Consider the following 15,681-nt stretch of genomic DNA (forward strand, 5'->3'; position numbering starts at 1 on the left):
TGTATGTCAGCTTTTACATATTAATATGGACAATGTGAAAGTGAAAGTTTTAGCTACTCAGTCATTTCCTACTCCTTGCAACCCCATTGACTATAGCCCACTATGTTCCTCTGTCCATGGAATTCTCCAGGGAATAATACTTGAGTGGTAGCTATTCCCTCCTCCAGGGGATCTTCCTGGCCCATGGATTGAACTTGGTCTCTGAGAATAATAATTGGAGTAGGAAGATGAAGACTATGAGTTCAAGGCCAAAAATGTCATGGAAAAGAATAGGGTAAAACTGTCATAAATTGTTATATGTTCTCATTTAGATGGTACTACCCTCAAAAGAGGAAGTTCATGCATTGTTGAAGTGAAATAATATGTAAGTGGCAGTATCGCTCTTTAGCATAATATACTATAATTATTTATCTTGTTAACTATGTGTCTTTCCTAAGAGTATATAAGGTCATAAGAGCAGATAATTTTACATCATTGGTCATAGATTTTTCTTTACTCTTAAACTCTGCCACACATATAGTTAGTACTTGATAAATATTTGTTAAATGAAAGCTGGAAGAATAAATCAAAGAATGATAAATAAAGTGGAAAATGAAAAATAAAAATGTAGACTTTGCCTTTGATCCTATTATATGAGTATGAAAAAAAGATAGTTAAAAGTGGTATCTTAAGGGAAAACCCATCCAGCTTTTAGCTAAATGAAGAGGTAAAAGAAGATTTTGACCAATTATATTAGAAAGTGATTGGGTCCAAGGTGAAAATATGGAAAGTAACAGGAGAAAGCCACTAATGGTCAAATAGCCCGCTAATTTGGCAGAAAGGAGGCAAAAACGCTGTTAGTTTTACAGCGTAAGTAACATTAGATAAATTATTGCACCATTATCTCAATTAGAGTCACAATAAGAAACAGATGGTAAATACAAAAGATTAGTTGCAGAGAGTATACTAAAGAAGCTATTTACAGGGATGTGGGCAAGGTAAAGGAATCTGATAAGAGATCGTAAAGTACCTGGCTACTAGCACCACATAAAGTCAATATTGCCCTCCTGAAGGGTAAGGAAAGATGGTGTGCTGCTGAATCTCTAACTATGAGACAGGCAGCCAAGAAGGAACCATTGTTTTAGGTAGATTTCAGTCACTGTCAGAGCACAAACTGCCAAGGAGCAGTGGCTATGGGAATGACAGACACGTTGACTCTCCCCTGATTCCTCCTGCTTTTTCACATTGGTATCAGATATTGACAGAATCAGACCAGGAGAAAGAGGACATGGAGAATGAACCTAGAAATGCACAACTGTTTATCATAATGTTGACAACCAATGGAGGAGCAGGAATATGTACATACACTTTTATGTATATTGAATACTCATAGGTTTGAGACCAGTTTGGTTTGCGTTGCCCATGCTTCATGTAAGTGGCCATATCAAGCTGGCACCTAAAAACTTAGAATTAGCTATCTGATATAGTAATGTGGCTACTTTATATGTGGTTATTCCAAACTGAATTGCACTGTAAGTGTAATTGCACACCAGATTTTAAGCAAATAGTATGAAAAGTTATATAAAATATCTTCCTAATAGTTTATTTTGTTGGATAGGTTGGTCTAAGTATAACTATATTTTAAAATCAATTTTATTTTTATTTTTAAAATTTTTAAGGTGGTTTATAGAAATTTTAACATATATTTTTGCCTTTCATTTACAGTTCACATTACATTTCTAATGAACAATATGGGTCAAGGTGGTGATTTAGCCGCTATGTCAAGTCTGACTCCTGTGACCCCATGGACTGCCAGGCTCCTCTGTCCATGGGATTCTCCAGGCAAGAATACTGGTGTGGGTTGCCATTTCCTTCTCCAGGGATTCTCCTGATGCAGGGATCGAGCCCATGTCTCCTGCATTGCAGGTAGTCTCCTACATTGTAGGCAGATTCTTTACAACTAAGCCAGAGATACTAAGCAGTGTTCACAAGGAATATAAAATCAAATGGGTCTGGGGATTCCTGGGCTTCTCTTGGGAGAAGCAGAGGCAATTTTATTCCAGTAGCACAAGCTTTTAATTTCATAATCCTATACAAGCTTTATACATATTTATGCTCTCAAAGATATATTGATCAAAGTTATGACTCACAAGGGGATTGTGGTATATTTATATTGATGCTTTACAAATTCTATAGGGAATTTTGTTAAAGTTTTATTTAGATATTCTTGGCTTTAGGTCTTGAATAATTTGACTTCAAAATATTAATTCATTATTAGCTAGACAGGCAGATTTGTAATATTTTCAAGGATATTCTTATATTCTTCTATTGATGTTTTACTTTGAAAAAATTTAAATATAACAGAGCTTAGGTAAGGGTTGATTTTAATTTGTTTCAGTTCTATGACAACAATTTCAAGAGATTCTTAAAGAGTACTTGAATATTTTTTAAATTTTGAGAAAAAAAGAATTTCAATATGTTTATTACTTTGCTCTCTGCTGTATTCTTCCTCAATTTTCTATTACATGAGTTCCTGGAAACCATCTGCAAGGTATGCCAGGTATTTCAATACTGAACAGGACTATTAGGGTTTCCTGCATGCCATTTTGGTCCCACTATAATGAAGCCTAAATCCCTGATTCCAATACTTTGTGGCTATTAGCACTTTATTGAACTTCATAAAAGATCAAGGTATACAAACCCTTGTACCTTAGCACAGTTGTATTGCAATATTATTCTTTCTAAGAAAAGGATACCTGCTTCTTATTCCATTCAAAGCATTTTAATATTCAGCATCTGAGACTGCTGTCAGAACTTGCAACATCCAAAGTACCAACTGGAGGAAGGTGAGTAATGGCAATTTCATGATCTTTTAGTTTTAATGGTGCAACAAGTAACACTTTTTTTTTTTGTATGGTGCTTGCCAATATTTATATCATTTAATTAAGCTAGGAAAGATACACTTCAGAGACAGATCTCTTCATAGGTTAGCAGGAACAAACTGCAGGGTTTTGCCATAATTCAGCATTCAGTTCAGTTCAGTTCAGTCGCTCAGTCGTGTGTGACTCTTTGCGACTCCATGAATCGCAGCACGCCAGGCCTCCCTGTCCATCACCAACTTCCAGAGTTCACTCAAACTCATGTCCACCAAGTCGGTGATGCCATCCAGCCATCTCATCCTCTGTCGTCCCCTTCTCCTCCTGCCCCCAATCCCTCTCAGCATCAGAGTCTTTTTCAATGAGTCAACTCTTTGTATGAGGTGGCCAGAGTATTGCAGTTTCAGCTTTAGTATCAGTCCTTCCAAAGAACACCCAGGACTGATCTCCTTTAGAATGGACTGGTTGGATCTCCTTGCAGTCCAAGGAACTCTCAAGAGTCTTCTCCAACACCACAGTTCAAAAGCATCAATTCTTCGGCACTCAGTTTTCTTCCCAGTCCAATTCTCACATCCATACATGACTACTGGAAAAACCATAGCCTTGACTAGACGGACCTTTGTTGGCAAAGTAATGTCTCTGTTTTTGAATATGCTATCTAGGTTGGTCATAACTTTCCTTTCAAGGAGTAAACTTCTTTTAATTTCATGGCTGCAATCACCATCTGCAGTGATTTTGGAACCCCCCAAAATAAAGTCTGACACTGTTTCCACTGTTTCCCCATCTATTTCCCATGAAGTGATGGGACCAGATGCCATGATCTTCGTTTTCTGAATGTTGAGCTTCAAGACAACTTTTTCACTCTCCTCTTTCACTTTCATGAACAGGCTTTTTAGTTCCTCTTCACCCCCTGCCATAAGGGTGGTGTCATCTTCATATCTGAAGTTATTGATATTTCTCCCGACAATCTTGATTCCAGCTTGTGCTTCTTCCAGCCCAGCATTTCTTATGATGTACTCTGCATATAAGTTAAATAAGCAGGGTGACAATATACAGCCTTGACGTACTTCTTTTTCTAAAGTCAGCCTTTGCAGAAGCCAAAGATAGATAGAATATAAGAGCTTCCCTGGTGGCTCAGATGGTAAACAATTTACCTGCAATGCAGGAGACCTGGGTTTGATCCCTGGGTAGGAAAGATCCCCTGAAGAAGGAAATGGCTACCCACTGTAGTATTCTTGACTGGAGAATTCCATAGATAAAGGAGAATTCCATGGGCAGAATTCCTATCATAGGTTAGGAGGAAAAAGCTTCTGGGTTTTCCCATAAGTCAGACTTAGCAGGAGCCAGTGACAGATAGGCAATCTATTTGAAGTTGTATGATAAAAATGATTTCTATAAAGTACACCCTGGGATAGAGAAGCCTTGAAGAATTTACAGCAGATTGGGAAAACCTAGACCAATGTTTTTAATACAAAAATACCAGTATATAATACTATAGACAGAAATGTCTGATTTAAAGAGCTAATACACAGTAAATCGCAAATTATTTTTTAAAGATATATTGAAATCAATATTCACTCTAAAAAGTTAGCTTATATGAATGACACATGTAGTACATTCAATTAAAGATTTCTGAGCTGTAGGCCATAACGAATTAGAAATTTAATAGGAAATAATAATTATAAAAATTGCTTAAATAAAATACTTTCAGAAGCTTACTATAAGTTAGGCTTTTCTTCTAAGGGGTTTACCTACCTGTATTAATCATTAACATAATTATTAGGTAAATTTTAATATTATTATTTTTATTGATGGGGACTAGGGCATTGGGAATTTAATTAATTTCTCAAAGTAGATCCTGAGGCGATGGTAGGCTAGACTTTAGGTTTATACTTGTCTAGGGAGATTAACAAATAAGTTAAAAGCAAGGCACAAAATTGGTGATACTACTTATCTCTGGAATGTGTAAGCTATGTGGCTACAGCTCACTATGGTTATTCAGTTGCTAAGTCATGTCTGACTCTTTGTGACCCTATGGACTGCAGCACACCAGGCCTCCTTGTCTTTCTCTATCTCCTGGAGTTTCCTCAAATTTATATCCATTGAGTCAGTGATGCTATCTAACCATCACATTCTCTCCATCTCCTTTTCCTGCCTTCAATCTTTCCCAGCATCAGATTTTTTTTCCCCAGTGAGTCAGCTCTTCATATCAGGTTGCCAAAGTATTGCAATTTTAGCTTCAGCATCAGTCCTTCCAATGAATATTCAGGGTTTATTTCCTTTAGGATTGACTGGTTTGATCTCCTTGCTGTCCATGGGACTCTCAAGAGTCTTCTCCAGCAACATAGTTCAAAAACATTGATTCTTCGGCGCTCAGCCTTCTTTATAGACCAACTTTCACATCCATATGTGACTACTGGGAAAAACATAGCTTTTACTGTGTGGACATTTCAAAGTGATGTCTTTGCTTTTTAATACACTGTCTAGGTTTGTCATAACATTCTTTCCAAGAGGGATTCCCTGGTGGCTCAGACAGTAAAGCATCTGCCTGCAATGTGGGAGACCTGGGTTTGATCCCTGGGTCAGGAATATCCCCTGGAGAAGGAAAAGGCAACCCATTCCAGTACTCTTGCCTAGAAAATTCCATGGATGGAGGAGCCTGGTGGGCTACAGTCCATGGGGTCGCAAAAAGTCAGACACAACTGAGTGACTTCACTTTCTTTTCTTTCTTTCCTTCCAAGAAGCTGGAATCTTTTAATTTTATGTCTACAGTCACCATCCACAGTAATTTTGGAGCCCAAGTCAGCTCCAGGTCTTGTTTTTGCTGACTATATAGAGCTTTTCCATCTTCAGCTGCAAAAAATATAATCAATCTGATTTAAATATTGACCATCTGGTGATGTCCAAGTGTAGAGACATCTCTTGTGTTATTGGAAGAGGGTATTTGCTATGACCAGTGTGTTTTCTTAACAAAACTCTGTTAGCCTTTGCCCTGCTTAATTTTTAATCCAAGGCTAAACTTGCCTGTTATTCAAGGTATCTCTTGACTTCCTACTTCTGCATTTCAGTTCCTTATGATGAAAAAGGCATCTTTTTTTGTGTTAGTTCTAGAAGGTCTTGCAGTTCTTCATAGAACTGTTCAACTTCAGCCTTTTCGGCATTAGTGGTAGAGGCATAGACTTTGATTACTATGATGTTGAATGGTTTGCCTTGGAAACAACCCGAGATCGTTCTGCTGTTTTTGAGATTACATCCAACTACTGAATTTCAGACTTTTGTTGACTATGAGGAATACTCCATTTATTCTAAGTGATTTTTGCCAACAGTAGTAGATATAATGGTTATCTGAATTAAATTCACTCATTCCCATCCGTTTTAGTTCGCTGATACATAAGATGTTGATGTTCACTTTTGCCATCTCCTGCTTGACCCCATCCAATTTACCTTGATTCACAGACCTAACATTCCAGGTTCCTGTTCAATATTGTTCTCTACAGCATCAAACTTTACTTTCACTACCATACACAGTCACAACTGAACATTGGTTCCACTTTGACCCAGCCTTTTCATTCTTTCTGGAGAATTGCCCTCTGCTCTTCTCCAGTAACATTTTGGACACCTTCCAACCTGGCAGTCGTAACTTTTTGCCTTTTCATACTATTTGTAGGGTTCTTGAAGCAACAATACTGGAATGATTTGCCATTTCCTTCTCCAGTGGACCAAGTTTTGTCAGAACTCTCCACTATGACCTGTCCATCTTGGGTGGCCCTGCATGGCATGGCTCATGCCTTTACTGAAGTTACACAAGCCCCTTTGCAACAACAAGGCTGTGATCCATGAAGCAGACAACTTGCTGAGCCTGCTTGAAATAGGAAATGAGGAAAGATAACATTTGCATAGGCTCTAACCCATGCCAGAAAGAAACTCTGCTTTATTTTTTTATTTTATTTTATTTTTTCACTTTACAATATTGTATTGGTTTTGCCATATATCAACATGAATCCACCACAGGTATACACATGTTCCCCATCCTGAACCCTCCTCCTCCTCCCTCCTTGTACCATCCCTCTGGGTCATCCTAGTGCACTAGCCCCAAGCATCCAGTATCATGCATCGAACCTGGACTGACGACTCATTTCATATATGATATTATTCATGTTTCAATGCCATTCTCCCAAATCATCCCACCCTCTCCTTCTCCCACACAATCCAAAAGACTGTTCTATACATCAGTGTCTCTTTTGCTGTCTCATATACAGGGTTATTGTTACCATCTTTTAAATTCCATATATATGCATTAGTATACTGTATTGGTGTTTTTCTTTCTGGCTTACTTCACTCTGTATAATAGGCTTCAGTTTCATCCACCTCATTAGGACTGATTCAAATGTATTCTTTTTAATGGCCGAGTAATACTCCATTGCGTATATGTACCACAGCTTTCTTATCCATTCATCTGCTGATGGACATCTAGGTTGCTTCCATGTCCTGGCTATTATAAACAGTGCTGTGATGAACATTGGGGTACACATGTCTCTTTCAACTCTGGAGAAATTCTGCTTTAGAGATGACTCTATGTCTAATGTTTTCTTAAAACAGTTAAAACTTCTGAAACCTAAGCAATGAATTTTCATGAGATGTGATCTATAAAACTTTGAGCCTATGATTACATGGGGGCTTCTTTGGCTAACTATAGGCTCATTGGGAGAGATCAGATCTAGTAACACTATCTTAGCAAGGGATGGGGGGCCTTCAGAAACTCTGTCATTATTAGTGGGTAAATCTTCATTTACTTGCCTAAATCCTATTTTTTCTGAAAACTTAGAGATCATAGATGATTTTATTGAAACGTGTTTACAAATCCACGTTACTCAAATTATTTGAACTTAGCTAGGGTGAGCTCCAGTAGTTGGTGATGGACAGGGAGGCCTGGCGTGCTGCAATTCATGGAGTCGCAAAGAGTAAGACATGACTGAGTGACTGAACTGTACTGAACTGAGGGTGCTGTAAATGCTTTCCATGTTCTAGGTATTGCACACTTTTATGTATCTCACTTCACTTAATCCCTAAAGCAATCTTGAGGGGTAAGTATTGTCTTTATTTTTCTGACAGGGAAATGGAGTGTCAGAGAAACTAAGTAATGTGTCCCAGGCTACAAAATGTCTAAGTTACAGAGTTAGTAGTCCAGGTGTCTTTGACTCCAATATCTGTGTATGTAACCCTATGTTACATAAACACAAGCTTACTGTTTAGTTTCAAAGATATAAACCTTTGAAAAGAAAGAGGCAAAATAATATTTATTTATTTTTCTTACAATTTATTAAATTGAATAATCGATACACAAATATCACTTGAGAAAATTCATAAATTAAAACTTGGAGAGAAGGAAAACTTATTTAAAATTGATATTTCTTATATTTAAATGAGCAGGCATCATTGCCTAAGAATTTTTTCCTTTAGTTCTTAAATAATTCAATTTAAAAAAACAATTTGCATTTCTAGTGCTGGCCGTTTAATATTGCACAATTTTTCCATTTGATTCATGTGTTTGTTAAGTGTTTTCAGGCTGATTATTCATTGTATGGATTCAGTCTGCATTTGGCCCATGTCCTTGAGTCACCTTTACATCTCCATTTGCAGGCATGACTTCTCAGCTTTGTGAGAAAGCTGCCTGCAGTCTGCTGAATCTCTCCTCACTCAAAAGCCCAGTGGATTGAGAGTACTTGAGAAATAATTTACCCCAACTGAAGTCCACCCCTGAACCAATCATAAAAATTTATTAAATAGAAACCTTAAGTAAATAGCATTGGGAAACTAAAAGGAGGTGCTCTCATGTCCTGAGACAATAGCAGAGCCCAACATTATAGCACAAACGCAATCATGACATAACTTTAGTAATTTGCAGCAATTTTAAATTAATGAAAATCTAGACACAAAATTTAGGTCTCTAAGAACTAGGTCTAAAAGTTTGGAGAATTTATATAATTTTTAAAGTATTAATAAAGATTCTATCAGGAGAGTTTGTAATTTCCTCAGTTTATTCTCACCACAACAAAAATTTGAAGCGACGGATACACCAGTGATACAGCTCAGTTTTATTTGTCAAGCAAAGGAAAATACATTCTCAAGACATGAGTGCCAGCTGACCCAAAGGACCCTAAGAGAAGAGAGGCCAGAGGCCAAATATTGGCTCCTCTTTTGATATGATTTTTCTCATCCCCCTGAGCCTGGCCTATTTAAATTGGCCTAGCCAGGAGGGCTGTTTGTTTCACCTGAGGTTCTCAATCTGGTCCTTGAACCTTCCTTTGTTCTATTTTTGCAGGCTTTTCCCTTCTTTGTCTTTTAGGCACCGCTATTTTGCACTCCTTTTTCCTATTCTATCTACCTACCATTCCCCCCTCAAGAGATGGAAGGCCCATATTCTTTGGGAATATGGGCATCAAGGTATTGCTGGCTACTTCCTGTTGACCTAGGATGGCCAGGAGCATTGGGCCTCCCCCTTTTACTAATATGTAGACTCAGTTCAGTTAGTCACTCAGTCATGTCTGACTCTTTGCCACCCCATGAATCACAGCATGCCAGGCCTCCCTGTCCATCACCAACTCCCAGAGTTCACTCAGACTCACGTCCATCGAGTCAGTGATGCCATCCAGCCATCTCATCCTCTGTCGTCCCCTTCTCCTCCTGACCCCAATCCTTCCCAGCATCAGAGTCTTTTCCAATGAGTCAACTCTTCGCATGAGGTGGTCAAAGTACTGGAGTTTCAGCTTCGCATCATTCCCTCCAAAGAAATCAAAGGGCTGATCTCCTTCAGAATGGACTGGTTGGATCTCCTTGCAGTCCAAGGGACTCTCCAGAGTCTTCTCCAACACCACAGTTCAAAAGCATCAATTCTTCGGTGCTCAGCTTTCTTCACAGTCCAACTCTCACATCCATACATGACCACAGGAAAAACTATAGCCTTGACTAGACGGACCTTTGTTGGCAAAGTAATGTCTCTGCTTTTCAATATGCTATCTAGGTTGGTCATAACTTTTCTTCCAAGGAGTAAGCGTCTTTTAATTTCATGGCTGCAGTCACTATATGCAGTGATTTTGTGGCCCCAAAAATAAAGTCTGACACTGTTTCCACTGTTTCCCCATCTATTTGCCATGAAGTGGTGGGACCAGATGCCATGATCTTCATTTTCTGAATATTAAGCTTTCCACTCCAGTAGTCTTGCCTGGAAAATCCCATGGGCGGAGGAGCCTGGTAGGCTGCAGTCCATGGGGTCGCAAAGAGTCGGACACGACTGAGCGACTTCCCTTTCACGTTTCACTTTCATGCATTGGAGAAGGAAATGGCAACCCACTCCAGTGTTCTTGCCTGGAGAATCCCAGGGACGGGGGAGCCTGGTGGGCTGCCGTCTCTGGGGTCACACAGAGTTGGACACGACTGAAGTGACTTAGCAACAACTTTTTCAATCTCCACTTTCAATATCATCAAGAGGCTTTTTAGTCCTCTTCACTTTCTGCCATAAGGAAGGTGTCATCTGCATATCTGAGGTTACTGATATTTCTCCCGGCAATCTTGATTCCAGCTTGTGGTTCTTCCAGCCCCGCGTTTCTCATGATGTACGCTGCATATAAGTTATCTAGACTCAGAGTCCTTCTAATAGTGTCCATCTATGTCAGACTTTATTTTTGGGGGCTCCAAAATCACTGCAGATGGTGGCTGCAGCCATGAAATTAAAAGACGCTTACTCCTTGGAAGAAAAGTTATGACCAACTTAGATAGTATATTGAAAAACAGAGACATTACTTTGCCAAGAAACGTCCATCTAGTCAAGGCTATGATTCTGCCAGTGGTCATGTATGGATGTGAGAGTTGGACTGTGAAGAAAGCTGAGCGCCAAAGAATTGATGCTTTTGAACTGTGGTGTTGGAGAAGACTCTTGAGAGTCCCATGGACTGCAAGGAGATCCAACCAGTCCATTCTGAAGGAGATCAGTCCTGGGTGTTCTTAGGAAGGAACGATGCTAAAGCTGAAACTCCATTACTTTGGCCACCTCATGTGAAGAGTTGACTCATTGGAAATGACTCTGATGCTGGGAAGGATTGGGGGCAGGAGGAAAAGGGGATGACAGAGGATGAGATGGCTGGGTGGCATCACTGACTCGATGGACGACTGAGCGACTGAACCGAACTGAACTGACTGAAGGGTGAGTGATATTTTTCATGGTCGGGGGTACTTTTATATATCCTTGTTGAACTGGTGCTGCATGTTGTAGCTTGTTTACCTGGCAGAGACAAAATGGGTTAGACAATTGATAATATATGGAGTAATCAGAAGCAGCATCAACATGGTGATAACAAGGATTAGTAGGAGCATTCAGTTCAGTTCAGTTCAGTTCAGTCGCTCAGTCATATCCGACTGTTTGCGACCCCAAGAATCGCAGCACTCCAGGCCTCCCTGCACATCACCAATTCCCGGAGTTCATTCAAACTCACATCCATCGAGTTGGTGATGCCACCCAGCCATCTCATCTTCTGTTGTCCCCTTCTCCTCCTGCCCCCATCCCTCCCAGCATCAGAGTTTTTTCCAATGAGTCAACTCTTCACATGAGGTGGCCAGTATACTGGAGTTTCAGCTTTACCATCATTTTTTCCAAAGAACACCCAGGACTGATCTCCTTTAGAATGGACTGGTTGGATCTCCTCGCAGTCCAAGGGACTCTCAAGAGTCTTCTCCAACACCACAGTTCAAAAGCACCAATTCTTTGGTGCTCAGCTTTCTTCACAGTCCAACTCTCACATCCATACATGACCACTGGAAAAACCATAGCCTTGACTAGACAGACCTTTGTGGGCAAAGTAATGTCTGTGCTTTTCAATATGCTATCTAGGTTGGTCATAACTTGCCTTCCAAGGAGTAAGCGTCTTTTAATTTCATGGCTGCAATCACCATCTGCAGTGGTTTTGGAGCCCCCCCAAAAATAAAGCCTGACACTATTTCCACTGTTTCCCTATCTATTTGCCATGAAGTGGTGGGACCAGATATCATGATCTTCGTTTTATGAATTTTGAGTTTTAAGTCAACTTTTTCACTCTCCTCCTTCACTTTCATCAAGAGCCTCTTTAGTTCCTCTTCACTTTCTGCCATAAGAGTGGTGTCATCTGCATATCTGAGGTTATTGATATTTCTCCCAGCAATTCTGATTCCAGCTTGTGCTTTTCCACCCCAGCGTTTCTCATGATGTACTCTGCATAGACGTTAAATAAGCAGGGTGAAACTGACATACTCCTTTTCCTGTTTGGAACCAGTCTGTTGTTCAATGTCCAGTTCCGTTGCTTCCTGACCTGCACACAAATTTCTCAAGAGGCAGGTCAGGTGGTCTGGTATTCCCATCTCTTTCAGAATTTTCCACAGTTTATTGTGATCCACACAGTCAAAGGCTTTGGCATAGTCAATAAAGCAGAAATAGATGTTTTTCTGGAACTCTCTTGCTTTTTTGATGATCCAGCGGATGTTGGCAATTTGATTTCTGGTTCCTCTGCCTTTTCTAAAACCAGCTTGAACATCTGGAAGTTCAGGGTTCACATATTGCTGAAGCCTGGCTTGGAGAATTTTGAGCATTACTTTACTACATTTGAGATGAGTGCAATTGTGCAGTCGTTTGAGCACTCTTTGGCATTGCCTTTCTTTGAGATTGGAATAAAAACAGACCTTTTCCAGTCCTGTGGCCACTGCTGAGTTTTCAAAAGTTGCTGGCATATTGAGTGCAGCACTTTCACAGCATCATCTTTCATGACTTGAACTAGCTCAACTGGAGTTCCATCACCTCCACTAGCTTTGTTCATAGTGATGCTTTCTAAGGCCCACTTGACTTCACATTCCAGGATGTCTGGCTCTAGGTGAGTGATCACACCATCATGATTATCTGGGTCATGAAGATCTTTTTTGTACAGTTCTTCTGTGTATTCTTGCCACCTCTTCTTAATAACTTCTGCTTCTGTTAGGTCCATACCATTTCTGTCCTTTATCGAGCCCATCTTTGCATGAAATGTTCCCTTGGTATCTCTAATTTTCTTGAAGAGATCTCTAGTCTTTCCCATTCTGTTGTTTTCTTCTATTTCTTTGCATTGATCGCTGAGAAAGGCTTTCTCATCTCTTCTTGCTATTCTTTGGAACTCTGCATTCAGATGTTTATATCTTTCCTTTTCTCCTTTGCTTTTCACTTCTCTTCTTTTCATAGCTAGTTGTAAGGCCTCCCCAAACAGCCATTTTGTCTTTTGCATTTCTTTTCCATGGGGATGGTCTTGATCCCTATCTCCTGTAGAATGTCACGAACCTCCCTCCATAGTTCATCAGGCACTCTATCTATCAGATCTAGTTCCTTAAATCTATTTCTCGCTTCCATGGTACAATCATAAGGGATTTGATTTAGGTCACACCTGAATGTGGTATAGTGGTTTTCCCTACTTTCTTCAATTTCAGTCTGAATTTTAAAATAAGGAGCTCATGATCTGAGCCACAGTCAGCTCCCGGTCTTGTTTTTGCTGACCGTATAGAGCTTCTCCATCTTTGGCTGCAAAGAATATAATCAATCTCATTTTGGTGTTGATCATCTGGTGATGTCCATGTGTAGAGCCTTCTCTTGTGTTGTTGGAAGAGGGTGTTATGACCAGTGAGTTCTCTTGGCAAAATTCTATTAGCCTTTTCCCTGCTTCATTCTGTATTTCAAAGCCAAATTTGCCTGTTACTCCAGATGTTTCTTGACTTTCTACTTTTGCATTCTAGTCCCCTATAATGAAAAGGACATCTTTTTTGGGTATTAGTTCTAAAACATCTTGTAGGTCTTCAAAGAACCATTCAACTTCAGCTTCTTCAGTGTTACTGGTTGGGGCATAGACTTGGATAACTGGGATATTGAATAGTTTGCCTTGAAAATGAACAGAGATCACTCTGTCATTTTTGAGATTGCATCCAAGTACTGCATTTCGGACTGTTTTGTTGACCATGATAGCTACTCCATTTCTTCTAAGGGATTCCTGCCTGCAGTAGTAGATATAATGGTCTTCTGAGTTAAATTCACCCATTCTAGTCCATTTTAGTTCGCTGATTCCTAGAATGTCGACGTTCAGTCTTGCCATCTCCTGTTTGACCACTTCCAATTTGCCTTGATTCATGGACCCTACATTCCATGTCCCTATGCAATATTGGTCTTTACAGCATTGGACCTTACTTCTATCACCAGTCACATCCACAACTGGGTATTGTTTTTGCTTTGGCTCCATCCCTTCATTCTTTTTGGAGTTATTTCTCCACTGATCTCCAGTAGCAGATTGGGCACCTACCAACCTGGGGAGTTCCTCTTTCAGTATCCTACATTTTGCCTTTTCCTACTGTTCATGGGGTTCTCAAGGTAAGAATACTGAAGTGGTTTGCCATTTCCTTCTCCAGTGGACCACATTCTGTCAGATCTCTCCACCATGACCCGCCCATCTTGGGTTGCCTCACAGGGCATGGCTTAGTTTCATTGAGTTAGACCAGGCTGTGGTCCATGTGATTAGATTGACTAGTTTTCTGTGATTATGGTTTCAGTGTGTCTTCCCTCTGATGCCTTCTCGCAACACTTTCCATCTTACTTGGGTTTGTTTTACCTTGGACGTGGGGTATCTCTTCATGGCTCCTCCAGCAAAGCGCAGCTGCTGCTCCTTATTTTGGATGAGGGATATCTCCTCACCGCCAACCCCCCTGACTTTGAACGTGGAGTGGCTCCTCTAAGCCCTCCTGCACCTGCGCAGCCACCGCTCCTTGGATGTGGGGTTAGCCAACTCCAAATTCCCACTGGCCAGGAGAAGGATCTTCCAAATAGAGATTTTAGCCAGCTTGAGAATGCCCCAACTTATTCTTTGATATCCTGTAGGATCTGAATGATTTTCTGGAAGACTGTGAGACTTTCTTTAATGTAACTGGATGTATTTACCCAGAAACAACATGTCTCATTCAAGATGGCTCAAGTCCCTCCTTTTTCAGGGATCAGGAGATCTATCTCCTGTCAATTTTGGAGTACACCCCCTGCCAAACTGTGTTGGCTCTTTAGAGCTATCCTGAGAAATCTTATCCCCAGAAACTTAATTTTGGGGGTGTTCATTAGAATGGCACTCGTTTGTAGTCTTGAGTAGGTATCTGAGACCTCCCAGGGGCTCACAGATGTATTGAGTGCCCTCTTTTGTTTTCTTCCATGGCTTGACTCATGAGTAGTGAATCCAGGAGTTGTGTCCTGTTATAACTGCTCTGGGGGTAGAAAGTATTACAGAGTAGGATCCCTTCCATATGGGCTGGAGTTGAGCCTTTGGGGACCCATCTTTCCAGACTTTAATTAGGACTTGAATCTCTGGAGCATATAGTGGTGGCTCTTTAGAATCTTTTGAGTCCTGGTTGACACCTCACAAGCGTATGTCTTGTTGGAATTGTCTAATGGCCATGGTATAAGACCAGAGGGTCTGAGCCTCTGGATCTAAGTAGAGATCATTGGCATAAACAAAAAGTCTCCCATATGGCATCTCATAAGGACTAAGACCAATCTGTTCCTTAGGGGCAATATGGGTGCGGAGGAGAGATATTGGTAAAGCCTCCTTCCTTCCCAGGGAGATTTCACGGGTTATCTTTTTTATCGCTGATTTTAAGAATTGGTTGGCTCTTTCTACTTTTCCTGAAGACTGAGGCCTCCAGGCACGATAGAGATAATAAGTAATGCCCAATGCTTTAGAGACCCCTTGGTGACCTTAGAAGTAAATGATGTCCCATTGTCACTTTGTAGTGACCTGGGCAGGCCAAATCT

This window comes from Bos javanicus, chromosome 6 (genome assembly GCF_032452875.1).
Source record: "Bos javanicus breed banteng chromosome 6, ARS-OSU_banteng_1.0, whole genome shotgun sequence".
In the NCBI taxonomy this organism is placed as follows: domain Eukaryota; kingdom Metazoa; phylum Chordata; class Mammalia; order Artiodactyla; family Bovidae; genus Bos; species Bos javanicus.